Raw genomic sequence first — 16334 nt, 5'->3', positions numbered from 1 at the left:
ACAATTTAAAAAAAGTCAGACAAACAGTGTGAAAGAAAAAAAAATCAGTCTGAGCCAGTGGTAGGGGTAGAGATCAGTAATCTGACATCTTGTGGGAAGAAACTGTCTCTGAATCTGGAAGTTTGTGTCTTTATGCTCCTATAAGGCTTTACCAAAGGGAAGGGAGGAGAAAAGTGAGGATCCAGGATGACTGGTGTCCTTAACGATAGTTCCAGCCTTCCTGCGACAGGGAGTTGTAAAAATGTCTGAAACAGAGGGGAGCTGTACACCAATGTTGGACTGGGCTGACCTGACCACCCCTTGAAATGCCTTCCGGTCAGACAACGAGCCGCCGCCAAACCACACTGTAATACCATATGTGAGCACACTCTCAATAGTGCACCTGTAAAATGTGATAAGGACAGTTGAAGATAGATCACATTTTTTCAACTGTCTCAGGAAATAAAGGAACCGTTGTGCCATCTTTGTAGCTCCAGTTATATGCTACGTTAAGTCGTTAGTGATGAAGGTACCCAGAAACTTGAAACTGCTAACCATCTCTATTCCCACTCTATTCCCACCCCACTGATACGAATAGGGGTGCAGTCGCCACCTTGTTTTGGTTTTGCTGACATTGAGGGAGAGGTTATTGTCAAGGCACGATTCCACCAGGTTCCTGACCTCATCCCTGTAGGCTGTCTCATCATTACTGGTGATTCGACCAATGATGGTAGTGTCATCAGCATACTGTATGTGAAGATGGAATTGTAGCTGTGTGTGGCCACACAATCGTGGGTAAACAATAAATTAGTCAATATTCGCCATATTCCACTTTGTTTGGTGCCGTTTTTCTTACGTTTCACTATTTGTGCTGTTAGATGGCGCAAGAACGTTTTACCACAGTGATTCCAAACTGTGCATCACGCCACCTAGGGGAGGCGCCATTGTTGGTCAGGGGCTTCTCAGGTATCGCCAGTAAAAAATTGTATTATGAGCAAAACCTGCTGTTCGTGCACACAGAATGTATGAGTCGCGCGCTACCTAGCTAGACTAAGTCACATAACACTGGCCACAAGAGTCGGCAGTCTGTAAGCAGCGTACCAGTTGACCGCGGCTTCGGTGTTTCATGTTTCTTTGAGTGGTCATTTTGTGAGTTTTTTGTTAGATGATCGCAATTGAGAGGTTTTTAAATATGAGTAAAAAACGTGAAGAACATGGAGCCTAGTTCTAAAGAAAAACGGAAATGCAAATTCAGAAATTATTACGGCAGTTTCTTGAATTTCGGTTTCACATGCACAATTGTGGACACTGAAGAATGTCCTCAGTGTGTTGTCTGCTGACAGCATGCTCCCCAATAAATTGAAATGTCATTTGGAAACTGTTCACAGTAGTTTGATAAGTAAGCCTCCTGAATGAACAGAAAGCTGCTTTTTCTAACAAAACTACAGTCCCCAGTAAAGTTCTTTTTTCATCATACAAAATTGCGTACTGAGTAGCATAATGCAAAAAACCTCATACTACTGGAGTACCAAGGAATAAGCAACAGCTCCCTTTGCAATATCCTATCTTTGTGAAGCTGGGTTTTCAGCACTTGCGGTTATCAAATCCAAGTTCAGATCAAGAGTCAATGTTGAGAAGGAGGTGCATGTTGCCATTTCAAAAATACTACCCAGTATTTTTGGTGAATTATGTTAACATAATTTATTAAACAAGCCCACCTACCCATTAAGAGGCACAAACAAAAAGACATTGTATTTCTCCCCCTTTTTAAACAAACATTGATGTTAGATTTTTACATTTTTATTTAGTCATTTTATTTGCATTCTACAAAGATGTTTTTTAATTTTTTCTCATAATTTCAATAAAACGTGTTGTCAAGTATGTTTACTAATATGATCAAGCCTATTGGTTTTGAAAATGATTAAAAATAATAAAAAATTGGATCAACTCTGGTTTTATTTTGACCCATAATTTCCTTTTCAGATTTATAATCTTTTATAAAATATTGCACTGCAATAGAACTTATTTTTGACACAGGGGAGGCATGTAGAAAATGTGACAGGTCAAAGGAGGAATGGACCCAAAACGTTTGGGAACCCCTGCTTTACCAATTTGATTCACCAGTCAGAGTGGGTCCATCGTACTGTGAGGGAACCTGCACCAAAATGAGTGGATTGAAGTAGAAGAAAGTTGACAGTGAATGCATAATGTTCAACAAAGAATGAACTGCAAAATACTTTTTTACAAATGTTGGAACAACCTTTAATTTGTAAGGAAAGTGTCGCTGTGTTCAAAGAATACAATCTCAGTTGGCATTTTGCTACCAAACATGCTAACTACTGTATGTTTGTCATGCAAGGAGCGGGCTAATAGAGCTTCCAAACTAGCCGCTAGTTTACAGGCTCAGCAACATGTATTTTTCCGCCCTTCTACTATCCAAGAGGCCAGCACAAAAGGCAAGCTACCTGCCTGCATATAAAATTGCTAAACAAAGCAAGCTGCTCTCTGAAGGGGAGCTATTGAAGGAGTGTTTGATAGAAACCATAGATATTCTTTGTCCAGAGAGCAAGAACAAATTTGAGAAAATAAGTTTATCATGCAGAACAGTTACCTGTCGGGTCGAGGTAATCGGTGAATACTTAGCTTGCAAGTTGAATGTCAACTTTTATTTTATTTTTTTTATATTTAAAATATTTTTTCTCTCAGGTTTTAAATACACAGCTGCCAACTTCCCAATTTGCTCCAGGTACATGTCTGGAATTAAACGTACTTTTCTCTCCTGTATCAATGTGTTCAGTTCAGTGCTTCCACTCCTTTCTCTTCTGCAAATTAATCACAAGCTTTGGAGAAAAATGTAATTGTGCTTTCATCTTGGAGCTTGTGCTGAGATAATCTTGAAATATTTCCTTGTTCCATGGAATAGGTGTGTGAGTGAAGGAGTCCAGTTTGCATAACTGGTCTCATGATGAAATTTGCAACTGTACCATTTTTCTCTCAAGTAGAAATTTATTTTATCCATGGAACTGTTGTAAGTGCATGAGAAACTTTCTTAGTTGAAGAGCAGAAAAAAAGACTAATATTGGGGAAATGACAGTGAAATTATATGATATAATCACAACAGTCTATAGTTTGCTATATCTACTTTTTTAACACAGTCATGTCTACTGGGCAAGGCACAGATGAAACAATATCACAAAAACAAGCAATGGAAATGCAATAAATATACACAGGCACATGCAAAATGTATCAAGAAGGACTTTTAGTGTAAATAAACTGACTTAGTGAGAAACATTGTTTTAGTTCTAATATATTTAGGGAGTGATTTTAAGAATAAGAATAAAATTCCTTTCATTTATAATGGGGACTCCCCTCCACCACCACCAATGTGCAGCATTCACCTAGATGATGCGACGGCAGCCATAATGCGCCAGAACACTCACCACACATCAGCTATCAGTGGGGAGGAGAGCAGAGTGATGAAGCCAAATCATAGATGGGGATTATTAGGAGGCCATGATTGGTAAAGGCCAATGGGAAATTTATGTCCCGGTCACTATTCTGGGGCGTTAGGACACACACAGACCGCAGGGTGAACACCTCCTACTGGTGACCTCCCACCTCCCACTAATACTGCTTTCAGCAGCAACCTTAGCTTTCCAAGGAGGTCTCCTATGTAGGTGGGTTGCAGGGTGATATGGCTGCTTGCCACATGGGAGTACATTTTGCAATTCAGAGGAAGGCTTCACAAACTGGAGATCCAGTTACTTATAACCTGGGATATACTATAGAAAGCCTTAGTGATTTGCTCATTTGGCAGAGGCACACGATTGCAGAAATACAAGATTTTGTCTATTATTTATGATTATTAGAATTTAGTTCAATTGCTTTTTTTGAGGTCGAGAGTGATTTATGTCAACAAATAGAAGAAAATTCTTAGTCTTAGATATAGCACAAAAGACTGTCTTTCTACATTCAAATGACCTGCACAGCAGATGCCATACTGCCTTATATTACATAGAATGAAATAAACTATCACATTCCAACAGTCCAACCTCTCCCTATTGTTTTTTTTAATCTGTCCATGGGTGGGGCTCTGAATAGCCATTGGCTGGGATACAGGTGGAACCTGAACCTGTTGTGTTTAAAAGCAGGGAGGGAAAATCTGATTTTTCAGTCTTCAAGTAACTCAGTTACTGCAAGGTGCACATTATCAACAGTAACATCTGCTTGTTGTTATATTCACTTCTGTAATCAAAATGGAAGATACTAGATGTGGAGGGTGGAGTGATCCTAAAAGCCCTATTTCTGAAGAACAGAGGATCTGCAATGAGGTGAGTCTTCATCTGTTAAGATAAAAAAGTCTTGCACTCCTAATGTAATCTGACTGCTTCAGATCTGGAATCACAATTTTTGTCATAATGATGCAAATACTCCTGTTCCACTGACATATACACATTTTCAAAACCTTAATATCTTATTCAAGATTAAACGTAATCATCAAAAACACTGAAACAAAAAGATTGTTTTACAGGAAATTTGTGAAAAAATAAATGGGCAACAGGATCGTGCATACTCTTTGAAGCACAAAGCTTAAATTTTATTTAAGATGACATTAAAAAGGAGAATTTAATTAAACATAAGCATGGATGTTTGATCCAATTCATTTTTACTATGTTGCTTAGTCCCTTTTTTCAGACACTAATATTTTACAGTAATACATAATAATTTTATATACTGTGTATTTCAAGATGACACAGCAAAGTTAGTATTATGTGGTATTTTTGTTATGTTTTCATTTCTAATTCTAATTTTACTCAAAATATAATCTGAAAATGTTAAGTTCTGTTCCTGTATTCTTAGCTAATGCAAACATTTTTACTTCAAGCTGAAACAAGAGGTAGAATACCGGATGGGGAAGATCTACTGTGTTTTCACTGCAACATTATACATATCACAGGTGGTGGCTGGAGTTAACAAAATCATTAAGGTAAGTGAGTTATGTAATAAAAGCCCTTTAGTTTGACAGTTTACTGAAACATCTTTCTTAATTTCTTTGTTATAGGTTAATTTACTCAGCCATGATCTCACACCCATTTGACTCTATCTGAAAGGCTGGGTATACAACACAGTAGAATTGTGTTGTATAGAGATAAAGTGACAAGAGAAAAAATAAGGGCTTTACCACAGAATCAATAGGTCTAATTAAGAGAATATTCACTTTTTACCAGCAGAATCAAAATACAACACCACAAACTTTTATAATAATAATAATAAACTTTATTTTTATAGCGCCTTTAAAGGTGGCTTCTCAAAGCGCTTTACAGGATGACAACAACAATAAATAAGAAGAATATACAAGATAAAACACAATTACAATATATAGAGGAGACCGTGGATGGTGGTACCAAGAAAAGCAGAGGGGTGAAGAATGGAGCCAGTTAAGTAAAGGCTTTTCTGAAGAAGAGGGTTTTGAGTCTGGATTTGAAGGAGTTAAGAGAAGGTTACTCTCTGATATCCTTGGGGAGAGAGTTCTAGAGCTTGGGGGCATAACAGGAGAAGGCCCTGTCACCCATACAATGTAGACGGGCTTGGGGGACAGTAAGGAGAGCAGAATTAGAAGAGCGAAGGTTGCGAGGTGTGGAGTAGGGCGATAATAGTTCAGACAGATACTGAGGTGTCAAGCCATCCAGAGCCTTTTAGGTGAGCATGAAGATTTTAAAGTCTACACGGAATTTGACCGGAAGCCAGTGCAAGGACTCCAGGATAGGAGTAATGTGATCACTTGCACTAGATCTGGTCAGGATTCTGGCTGCTGAGTTTTGGACATACTGCAGTTTGTTCAGAGTAGATTTAGATACCCCAGCAAGTAGAGCATTACAGTAGTCAATTTGAGAGAACACAAATGTGTTGATCAGCTTTTCAGTCACAGTTAGTGATAGCATAGGGCGTAGTCTAGCGATATTTCTGAGGTGAAAAAAAGATGTTTTGACAGTATGCTGCACATGTGGGTTGAATGTTAAGCCAGAATCGAATATAACCAGAATGGAAGAGGTGTTAGTGGGGCCAGCGGGGGGCGCTCACCCTGCGGTCCATGTGGGTCCTAATGCCCCAGTATAGTGACGGGGACACTATACTGTAAACAGGCGCCGTCCTTCGGATGAGACGTAAAACCGAGGTCCTGACTCTCTGTGGTCATTAAAAATCCCAGGGCGCTTCTCGAAAAGAGTAGGGGTGTAACTCCCGGTGTCCTGGCCAAATTTCCAATTGGCCCTTACTAATCATGGCCTCCTAATAATCCCCCTCTATGAATTGGCTACATTACTCTGCTCTCCTCCCCACTAATAGCTGATGTGTGGTGAGCGTTCTGGCGCACTATGGCTGCCGTCGCATCATCCAGGTGGATGCTGCACATTGGTGGTGGTGGAGGGGAGTCCCCATTACCTGTAAAGCGCTTTGAGTGGAGTGTCCAGAAAAGCGCTATATAAGTGTAAGCAATTATTATTATTATTATTATTATTATTATTATTATTATTATAACCCCAAGGCTTTTCAATTTTGATTGAAGCTCAAGTACAGAACCATCTTCAGATAGGGTTACAGGACTGGCTTTATGAAGTTGATGAGGGGTGCCAATAAGCATGACTTCAGTCTTGTCATAGTTAAGATGAAGGAAGTTTTGAGTCATCCAAATTTTTTATGTCAGAGATGTAATTAGATAGAATAGAGACAGCCACATCAGTGTCAGGTTTGGTATGGATGTATATTTGAGTATCGTCAGCGTAAAAATTAAAGCTGAGGCCATGTGATCTTAAAAGCTGACCAAGTGGAAACATGTAAATGGTGAAGAGCAAGGGGCCCATAATTGAGCCCTGAGGAACACCAGACTTAACAAGACCAATTTCAGACCTGTACCCATTAAGGGAAACAAAGTGACAGCGATCAGTGAAGTGAGATTTGAACCATTTGAGAGCAGTGTCAGAAACTCCAAACACAGTCTCAAGACGAGAAAGTAAGATGTTATGGTCAACAGTGTCAAAAGCAGCACTGAGATCAAGAAGGATGATTATAGAAAGAGAACCAGAATCAGCAGCTATTAGAAGATCGTTAGTGACTTTGACCAGGGCAGTTTCTGTGCTGTGAAGTTGATGGAAGCCAGATTGGAGGGGTTCGAAAAGGTTGTTGGTCATGAGGTGGTTATGTAACTGAAGTGTGACAGCACGTTCTAGAATTTTAGCAAGAAAGGGTAAGATGGAGATGGGGCGAAAATTGTTAAGATTGTCGAGAGCCATGTTAGGCTTTCTTGGCACGGGGGTAATGGCAGCAGTTTTGAGGACCGTTGGTACAATGCCAGTGCTCATGGATTCATGTATACTATTGAGGACAATGGGACAGGAGAGAAACAGGACTGAAATAAAGTGGTGGGAATGGGATCTAAAATAGATGTGGTGGGTTTCATGCGTGTAACTAGTTTATTGAGGGATGGTGAGTCAAGAAGAGAGAAGCTGGAGAGAAGGGAGCCAGAGAAGTTGGATGAGGAGGGAGGAGGTATGGAAATGATATGCGTAGTGGAGAGAATGTGATGCCGAATGTTGTCAATCTTAGAACTAAAGAAATCTAAGAATGCTTTGCAAAGTTGTGATGAGGCAGGTAATGTGGTGGGGCAGTTTGGCTTGAGCAGTCTGTTGATGGTGGAGAAAAGATGTCTGGGGTTGTTTTGGTGATTTTCAATGATGTGAGAGAAGTAGGTGGATCTAGCAGACTCTGTAGTAACCTTATATTCAGATAAGTAATCTCTCCAAGCCTGATAATGTACATTTAGGCCAGAAAGACACCACCTATGCTCAAGTTTGTGAGAGGCTGCCTTCATGGATCGCAGATGGTCATTGTACCAGGGGGCAGGGCAAGAGAAGGAGATGGTTCGAGTTTTTAAAGGAGCAAAGATGTCGAGGGTAGATAAAAAAGCCCTGTCAAGTAATTGTATTTTGTCCTCTAGAGGGTCAGAGGAAGAGAAACAAGATAAGGAGGACAGAACAGAATTTGCAAACCTTGGGTGATCAATTGATCGCCAGTTGCGGAAATTTACAGAGCGTGGGGGGGAAGTGTAAGAAACAGATAATTCCAGATTGAAAAGAATGGCTTAGTGGTCAGAGATCAAGGGGAGAGCAATGGGAGACAAAAGAGTCATTTGCAATTATTAAATCTAAGGTGTATCCTTTGTTATGGGTAGGGGTACAAACAAACTGAGTAAGATCAAAGCATCCCAATAGAGAAAGGAAATCTTTTGCCAGACTGGAAGACCTTGAATCGATGTGTACAGTATATTAAAGTCCCCTAGAATAAGGATCCTTTTAAACTTAAGGCATACGAATGAGAGAAAATCAGCAAACTCACCTAAGAAGGCTTCACTTGGTTTGGGTGGTCTATAAACTGTGGCAATAATAGTAGATTAGGCGATAGAAACATTTAAAACAAGACACTCAAACTTTTTATCACAGATCTACAAAAGACAACGATTTATAATAACCAGGTAAAACCAGATTTGGAAACAAAATATTTTCAGAATATGTTTATCAGGCGTGTCAGTTCAGAGAATTATTGACAATTTATCAATGACCAAAAATACAGATACAAAATAATAAAAATACAATCACAAAAGTTTGCCGAAATGCATAAAATCCATTGTCCTTACCATATAAAACAGCAAAAATTCTGTGAGCTTATTGCAATGTCCTTCCATGTCTGAAATGGCTGCTCACCCAACAAGAGCGGTTCTAATATTTTTAAATTCACTACCTATGGAATAGCTAATCTAATAGGTAGAAATACAGTAGCAGTCATTTAACAAATTCTGAGCTTTCAGAGACTTTGGGGAGGTTCTTAGGTGTCTGTAGAATTTTCCAATATATATTTTACTTGTGCCCATCAAAAAAGGGAATTTTTGTCATACTGTATGTACATCCCGCAACTGTGCAAAAAAGTGCAGAAACACACTTTTCTAAATGTTTGCCTAAACATGATAAATAGCCTATTTAGCACTTCCAGTAAGTAAATGTGGTTGTAACAATAATGGATTTTATTTCTTCTTTTCCTGAATTTTTATTGTTTTAAAAATTTTTAGAAGGCAAAGAAAACCATCCCATGTCCTGTCTTCATGAAAATGCCTGCAGATTTAATACATGTGTTCAATCTCTATTTTTTTATTAGACATATTAGAGTAGACCTGCAAAAGAAAGTGCTACATCTTCAAGAAAGACAACAAAAATCAATTTGCTGTTTTTTCTTACTTTTTGTTCTGTACATTTTTTCCTTTTGCCTTTCTATTGTTTATTCAGTAAGGCATAAAAAAAACTTAAGATTCAGACTTGATGTCTAAGGGGTTCCCTTGAATTCACCAGTTCTGTACTATCTACCTTCCAAGATAATTCAAGATTATTAAAGGGTACATCCATTCCCGGAGGACACTGACCTTGGGTTCCATTTAGGGACAGGATCTAAATGGTAGAAGCTCAGATCACTCCCTTACCACATGGGTTAAACTACAATTTGCAAAAGCCAGTTTTCTCCAGTTGGGAAAGGAGGTAGGAGCTACCAAATAGATGTCGAATATACAGCCGCTCAGTTATCCTGAAGGTACCCTGGTTGATGTTTGAAAAATAGGGGAAATAGGGCAGGGTGATCAGGTTATGGGCCATAATTGGATGAAGCAGGGCTTACACATAGATTGTTCCCACCTCAGCTTGGGCTCAGAGTTTGCCCAATTCAGATGCTTAATGTGTGTAGTTTCTCCATTGCCATTCCACCAGATTGGAGGATCTGACACAGCGGCCTATGAATAAGTTTCACGTGAGAGTGCAAGAGATAATTAAGAGGTAATCAAATAAAAGTTAATACAGTATGACTATAAATATAATCACAAAGCCTTAGGTAGTGCTTAAAACTTTATTTAGGGTCTCTTCGTTTCAACAATAGGGTAGCAATTATATATTTAAAAAAAAACATTAAACCAGTGACATTAAGCGGCATTGCCAATGACATGCTGAAAATTACTGTATGGTAAAATTTCATTTATTAAAAGCCTAGTTTCCAGCTGAAGAAAAACTCTGCTTCATTTTTTTCAGTTCTTCTACCTCAGTTAGAGCTTAAAGTTAAAAATAATAAATGCATCCATCCATGTTCTAACCACTTAATCCAACATAGTGTCACTCACCAGCTAGGGCTATTCACGCCAAGCAACGGGTGTGAGGCAGGATACACCCTCGGTGGCCTGGGTGGGCTGCCAGTTAATTGCAGAGAACACAGTGACACACTCACACCAGCACCAGTTTTCCCGGAGTCCAATGAATCTACCGGTATGTCTTTGGACTGTGGGAGGAAAAGGATCACACAGAGGAAACCTGCACAAACCATAATTGCACCCCAAGAACTGAACACAGGGTTTCAGCTCTGCAAGCCAGTAATGTTAATAACTATATGCTTTTGTGTCTGTCCTGTGATGGACTGGTGTGCTCTCCAGAGATTATTCCACTTTGCTTGAGTGGAATAGGAAAAGGATAGATGAAAGGAAAAAAACATAACATCACTTTATTAACCCTTTACAATTTCTTGCATTAGGAATTATCTTTTCACATACCCAAGCTTGCTCTCCATGAGACACAGACAGATAGGGAGAGAGCCTGGGTCTGCAATTGTACAGCACCTCTGGAGCAGTTGGGGTTAAGGGCCTTGCTCAGGAGCCCAACAGAGTAGGATTCCTCTGCTGGCTGCAGGATTTGAACCAGCAACCTTCTAGCCACAGGCGCAGATCCTTAGCCACAGAGCCACCGCTGTATCCTGGTTACATATACATAAACGCTTATATGGACACTTGATTTTAATTACAGTACAGATGCAGCCATTCAAAGTGTGTGGCACAGACAGAGAGACAGACAGGGGCACTCGTGGTGCGTTGATCGGTCGTAGAAAGATTTAAATGTCTTTACTGTGCCCGTTTTAGTATTGAATATTTATATGGAATTTTACCACTGAAGGGAAATCTTAGTAGCTGAGCATAAAAAGAATAGGAGCATACTGTAACGCGTGTGAAGGCCATAAACGATATTAATTTTGGAACATAAACATACAGTATATGGCTGGTCTCGGTACTTTAAAGAAAACATACACACCAGTATTCCATTTCTCCCTAAACATTTTAAGCATCAAAGTCTTTAACTAACGTGATACCGGAGTCAACAAGCATACTTTTAGAATTTGATTAAAAGGGAATATAATATGGAATCGCGTATCTAAAGAAATTAATAATGATATAATTATATTCATGTACCGCAACACAAGCCGGAATCCAGCCGGAGCCATGACTTTTTTTTAACAAACATTTCTTTGAAAAAATAAAACGTTTCCCTGGGTCAGAGATTAAATAAAACTTCACTCGCACCAAACAAATTTATATTTCTAAATATCACAACATGATCGAATTTAAGTCATTTTGATAACAATGAATAGTCACCTATGCGTTACAATATAAACATTTATATTGATTTAAATCGCGTTTTGATTTAAATCGCAAACGCGTGTTTAAATATATGTGTTTTTTGATTCACAATCAGACAAATGCAACATAAATTGATATCTTTGTCTTCTAAGTATCTTAATAAACTTTCAGCATAGCTTTCTCCCCGTTTAGATTTATTTTTCTTGGGATCTTGGGATCAAACGTGGAAAGATTAGATTGTAATCGTTTTTATTTTTTAAATACATTTTAGAAAAGTGTAATCTATACTAAAAAGCTGTACACCACCTGCTATAAAGATGCATATTGTAATACTTTCGGGTTCGGATAGGATGGACACAAGAACTCAGACTTGCGGCGTTAAAGCAAGTTAAAGCCTTGATTTTATATATCACCTTTAAAAGTGGCATCTCAAAGCAATACAATAGATGTGCAAACAGTTAAAAGGACCACAGATTACAAAGTAAATACCCAACACTGATTGTACCCATCTGTCATGCTAATAAAGCACCTTGAATTGAATTAAATTGAGAGAGAGAGGGGGGGGGGGGGCGAGCGAGAGAGCACAGCCAGGACAGACAGGCAAATAAGATACACTCCACAGACATTCACAACAGCGACATATCATAAAAAGTTTGCACATATTGTTAAATTATTACTTCTTTTTCAGGAAGTTAAAAAAAGACTTGAATTACTTATTCAGTTTCTCAAAATAAAATTATTTTTCAAGCAATGCAACTAACGTCGGGCAACGTGTTTTTTTTAATCCAACATTGACAGCCACATCTTAAATCTTGTCAGTCAGCTATTTTTTCTCTATTTGAATTGTGGCGATTCAAACAACCTGGGATAACAAGTGGTCTTAAAGTCACCGAGCTCACAGAGCTTCAACAACAGATGACAATTTCCTTAGTCCTTCCTTAGTCTTCCTGAAATTGTCAGATTATGAGTAAAAGCATTTTATTAAAAACACGTTTGCGTTTGTTTGGGAGCTATATTATGTATTTTTCATATGTAAGATATAATGATGTGTTCCTGCTTACACATCGCACGACTTTAAAAGCTAGAAAAACAGATTTAGATTCACATTATCTGGCTAGCCTTGTTTTGTCAAAGGACAGCACACTCTCTCTCGCTTGCCGTAAATGGACAATACACAGGGGGGAGGGCAAGCGAGAGTGAGTGGGGGGGTGATATGTGAATATGATAATGTGAATTCCATCAAGTCAGGCACCTGTGAATTTGCAGTATTCCCAGAAAGAGCCGCATCCCATCCACTGTTCCTCCAGAAAGCTTATGCAGAAGTGAATGAATTAAATATGGAATTAATATGGAATTTAATATGGAATTAAACCGGTTTCACAGGTATTTTCAAAGTAGAAGGGGGCGAGATTTCCAGCGAAAGACACCTCCCCCCCCCCCCAAAACCCAGTAAGTACAGTACTTACTAGTTAAGAAAGCTAGGTGTTAGCATAAATTATTAGTAATCAATAATATTAAATTTAGCACTGTAATAAATTAATATTAAATTCTATTCTACTCTGAGAATGTAGGGGGAGGAAGAATGCCCGTGGTCTTTTCACTTACTGCAATATTATGGACACTCAATTGACTTATTATATTCTCATGTACGGGTAGAATATGTTCATTGTCTTCCAATGAAAGAAGGGTTCCTTTCGTCGTAGTCGGGAGACATTAGAAGCTTGCCACGCCCGGACTGTTACACCAACACATTAGCATGTTCAAGCGATTTCATTGAGGAGCCTAGCTTTCTTAACTAGTAAGTACTGTACTTACTGGGTTTTGGAGGGAGGGAGGTGTCTTTCGCTGGAAATCTCGCCCCCATCTACTTTGAAAATACCTGTGAAACCGGTTTAATTCGTCACAGCCAGCACTCCCGCAGAGAGGGGGGTTGTACTTGCAGTGCATCGGTATAGATGGGAAAGCCAGAGCCGAGTCAAGTCTAGCCGTGTGTGAGTCTAGTCTCACAGAGCTTCAACAGCAGATGACAACTTATGAGTTCGATTAAGAATGAATAAAAGCATTTAATTAATAACGCGTTTACGTTTGTCTGGGTGCTGACAAAGTAAAAAACAATTACTTTTTGACAATGAAGAATTGTGTGTGTGTCTCTCTCTCTCTGCTGGCGTTTGTAATCGTTTTTATTTTTAAATACATTTTAGCAAAGTAATGTACCATAAAAGTATTGTGAGACATATTTGGGTTAACATGTTCAGTGTTCAGTGTGTGGTAATTTGTTTGGTGCGAGTAAAGTTTTATTTAATCTCTGACCCAGGGAAAAGTGTGGTGTGGACAGCTTAGGAGAGAATGCAGGCTCGCGCTGTGTCCGTTATTCTTTTTGTCTTCTTCTGGCTTGGTCGGATAGTTATGGTTTTTGTTTTATCAATAAAGTTTGATAATCGGCCAGTGAAACCTCTGTTGTCCTTCACATGAATGCCTGAATCATTGTACCGAACCCAGGATTTTACAGTATTTTTTCTATAAAATACCAATAACAGCAACATACAGTTTACATAATATGTTGATGTTCCAAAACTAATATCGTTTATGACCTTTATGACCTTCATTATGCTCTTCGTTAATGTCTAAGCCGGAACACATCATTATATCTCATTTTGTATTTCTTTAAAAAAAATCGTTTGCCCAGCCTTACAGTATTGTTGTTATTGTTTTTATCCTGTAAAGCGCTTTGAGGAGCCACCTTTAAAGGCGCCATATACAATAAAGTTCATTATTATTACTATTGTTAATTTGCTAGACAGAGAGGTGAACATTATTACGCAGAAGACAAAGATAGCAATTTACGTTGCATTGTGCATTGTGCTACTGTAATACAGTTTTAAATAATGAAAAGTCTAAACTGTATCAGCTTTATTTATGGGTTTTAAATAAAGGCGATTTAAACGCGATTTAAATCAATATAAATGTTTATATTGTAACGCATAGGTGACTATTCCTGGTTATTAAAATGACTTAAATTCGATTATGTTGTGATATTTAGAAATATAAATTTGTTTGGTGCGAGTGAGGTTTTATTTAATCTCTGACCCAGGGAAACATTTTATTTTTTCAAAGAAATGTTTGTTAAAAAAAAAGTCATGGCTTCAGCTGGATAAAAACACCAAATGTATGACGTGGGAGTCAGGAACCTAACCCACAGCGCCACCAGCAAGGTCACATGAGGAGTGTTGAAAAAGCCCTACAAACATTATCAACAGACATCGTACAGCATGTACTATTCTTGTGTTGCGGTACATGAATATAATTATACCGTTATTAATTTCTTTAGATACCCGATTCCATATTATATTCCCTTTTAATCAAATTCTAAAAGTATGCTTGTTGACTCTGGTATCACGTTAGTTAAAGACTTGGATGCTTGAAATGTTAAGGGAGAAATGGAATACTGGTGTGTATGTTTTCTTTAAAGTACTGAGACCAGCCATATACTGTATGTTTATGTTCCAAAATTAATATCGTTTATGGCCTTCACACGCATTACAGTCTGCTCCTATTCTTTTTATGCTCAGCTAGTAAGATTTCCCTTCAGTAGTAAAATTCCATACAAATCTTCAATACTTAAACGGGCACAGTAAAGACATTAAATATACATAAACATACTGTATACAGTACAGTTTGCATACAGTTATATGTTTATGTTCCTAAATCAATCTCTTTTATGAGTATGTGAAAGGCATGGTGAATCGGAGACTCTCAAAAATTACTGTACTTTGCATGATTGAAAACAAATGATTGATTGTGAAATGTTGTGGTGTTACTTTTACAAAGACGGTCAATGAAAAAAAGAATGTGGACCAGGGCAATACTTTGAGTTTACAGCTTTTCCAAGGTCATTAATTATTAATACTATTAATAATATCTTCGTTAAAGACTTTGATGGCGACAGCTCAAACATGAGAGGTTGAGCTTTATTAGCTCCACCTTGCGGAAATTCCAGATACAATTATTTAACTTGCGGTACTATACGAGAATTTAAGGTAACTCGCGGTAGACTGCATAAAGCGCACCGCAAAATAATCCGGTATCACCCGCTTGTTTTGAATGGCTGCATCTGTATATTATTAAGCTGATTTTTATTCTTACTTGAGCTCAATAACTAATCCAGTTTCTTCTGCATCCATTGCAGGTCCATGCTGGAGAAGATGACTACATCCATGTTGAAGTGTTTGTTCCTCTGCCCTGTGATGGTTCTAAGCCTCAGCTGATTGATGTGAAGACAGGCTTTCATAAGGACAGCCCTTTTGAAATTTTTAAACCAAAACCCTAAAATTCATGCTCTTTCCAGTTTTATTCCAGGGGTAAAATATAGTTGAAAACCAGGAATTCATAATATGTGAATTGTTTACAAATGTTGGAATTGTTGACGTGAGATTGTTGAAATAACTAAACAATAATCAACTATTCTAAATAAAAATTAAGAATGAAATTGTTTCCATTACGTTATAGGAAACACATACAAAATTAGTTTTGTCAACTGTTGTGGACTCAAGAAGAAACCATACAACAACAAGAACAACAACATCAATAATAATATATTATTATTATATAAAATAATGTTTTACCAATTCAGAATGAAGATCTGTAAAGGAATTCTTCTAAGTTCACCTATTGCTTTAAAAATATCTGTTTTTTTTTTTACCTTTATACTTTCTAAATGAAAGTGTTCTGCTTGGTATGGTGCTAAATTGCTTAGTAAGAAAGGTGTGTACTTTCTTTGTCCCATAATTGAATAACCTCTGGAAGGTAGCAGTTGTTACTTACTATCTACTGCACTAGTTTAGTGCTGAGTACCATGTACCACCCACAG

The 16334-nt window shown here is 38.1% G+C and overlaps 1 long non-coding RNA gene across 1 annotated transcript; it reads left to right on the top strand.

The window, feature by feature from the left end:
- Positions 1–4170: 4170 nt before the first annotated feature.
- On the top strand, positions 4171–15892 carry LOC138224154 (uncharacterized). Its single transcript, XR_011182502.1, has 3 exons — positions 4171–4310; positions 4865–4966; positions 15654–15892. It is a non-coding gene; the product is annotated as an uncharacterized lncRNA (long non-coding RNA).
- Positions 15893–16334: the final 442 nt, after the last annotated feature.

Source organism: Lepisosteus oculatus, chromosome 18 (genome assembly GCF_040954835.1).
Source record: "Lepisosteus oculatus isolate fLepOcu1 chromosome 18, fLepOcu1.hap2, whole genome shotgun sequence".
NCBI lineage: Eukaryota > Metazoa > Chordata > Actinopteri > Semionotiformes > Lepisosteidae > Lepisosteus > Lepisosteus oculatus.
This window is presented reverse-complemented; position numbering and strand designations above follow the sequence as displayed.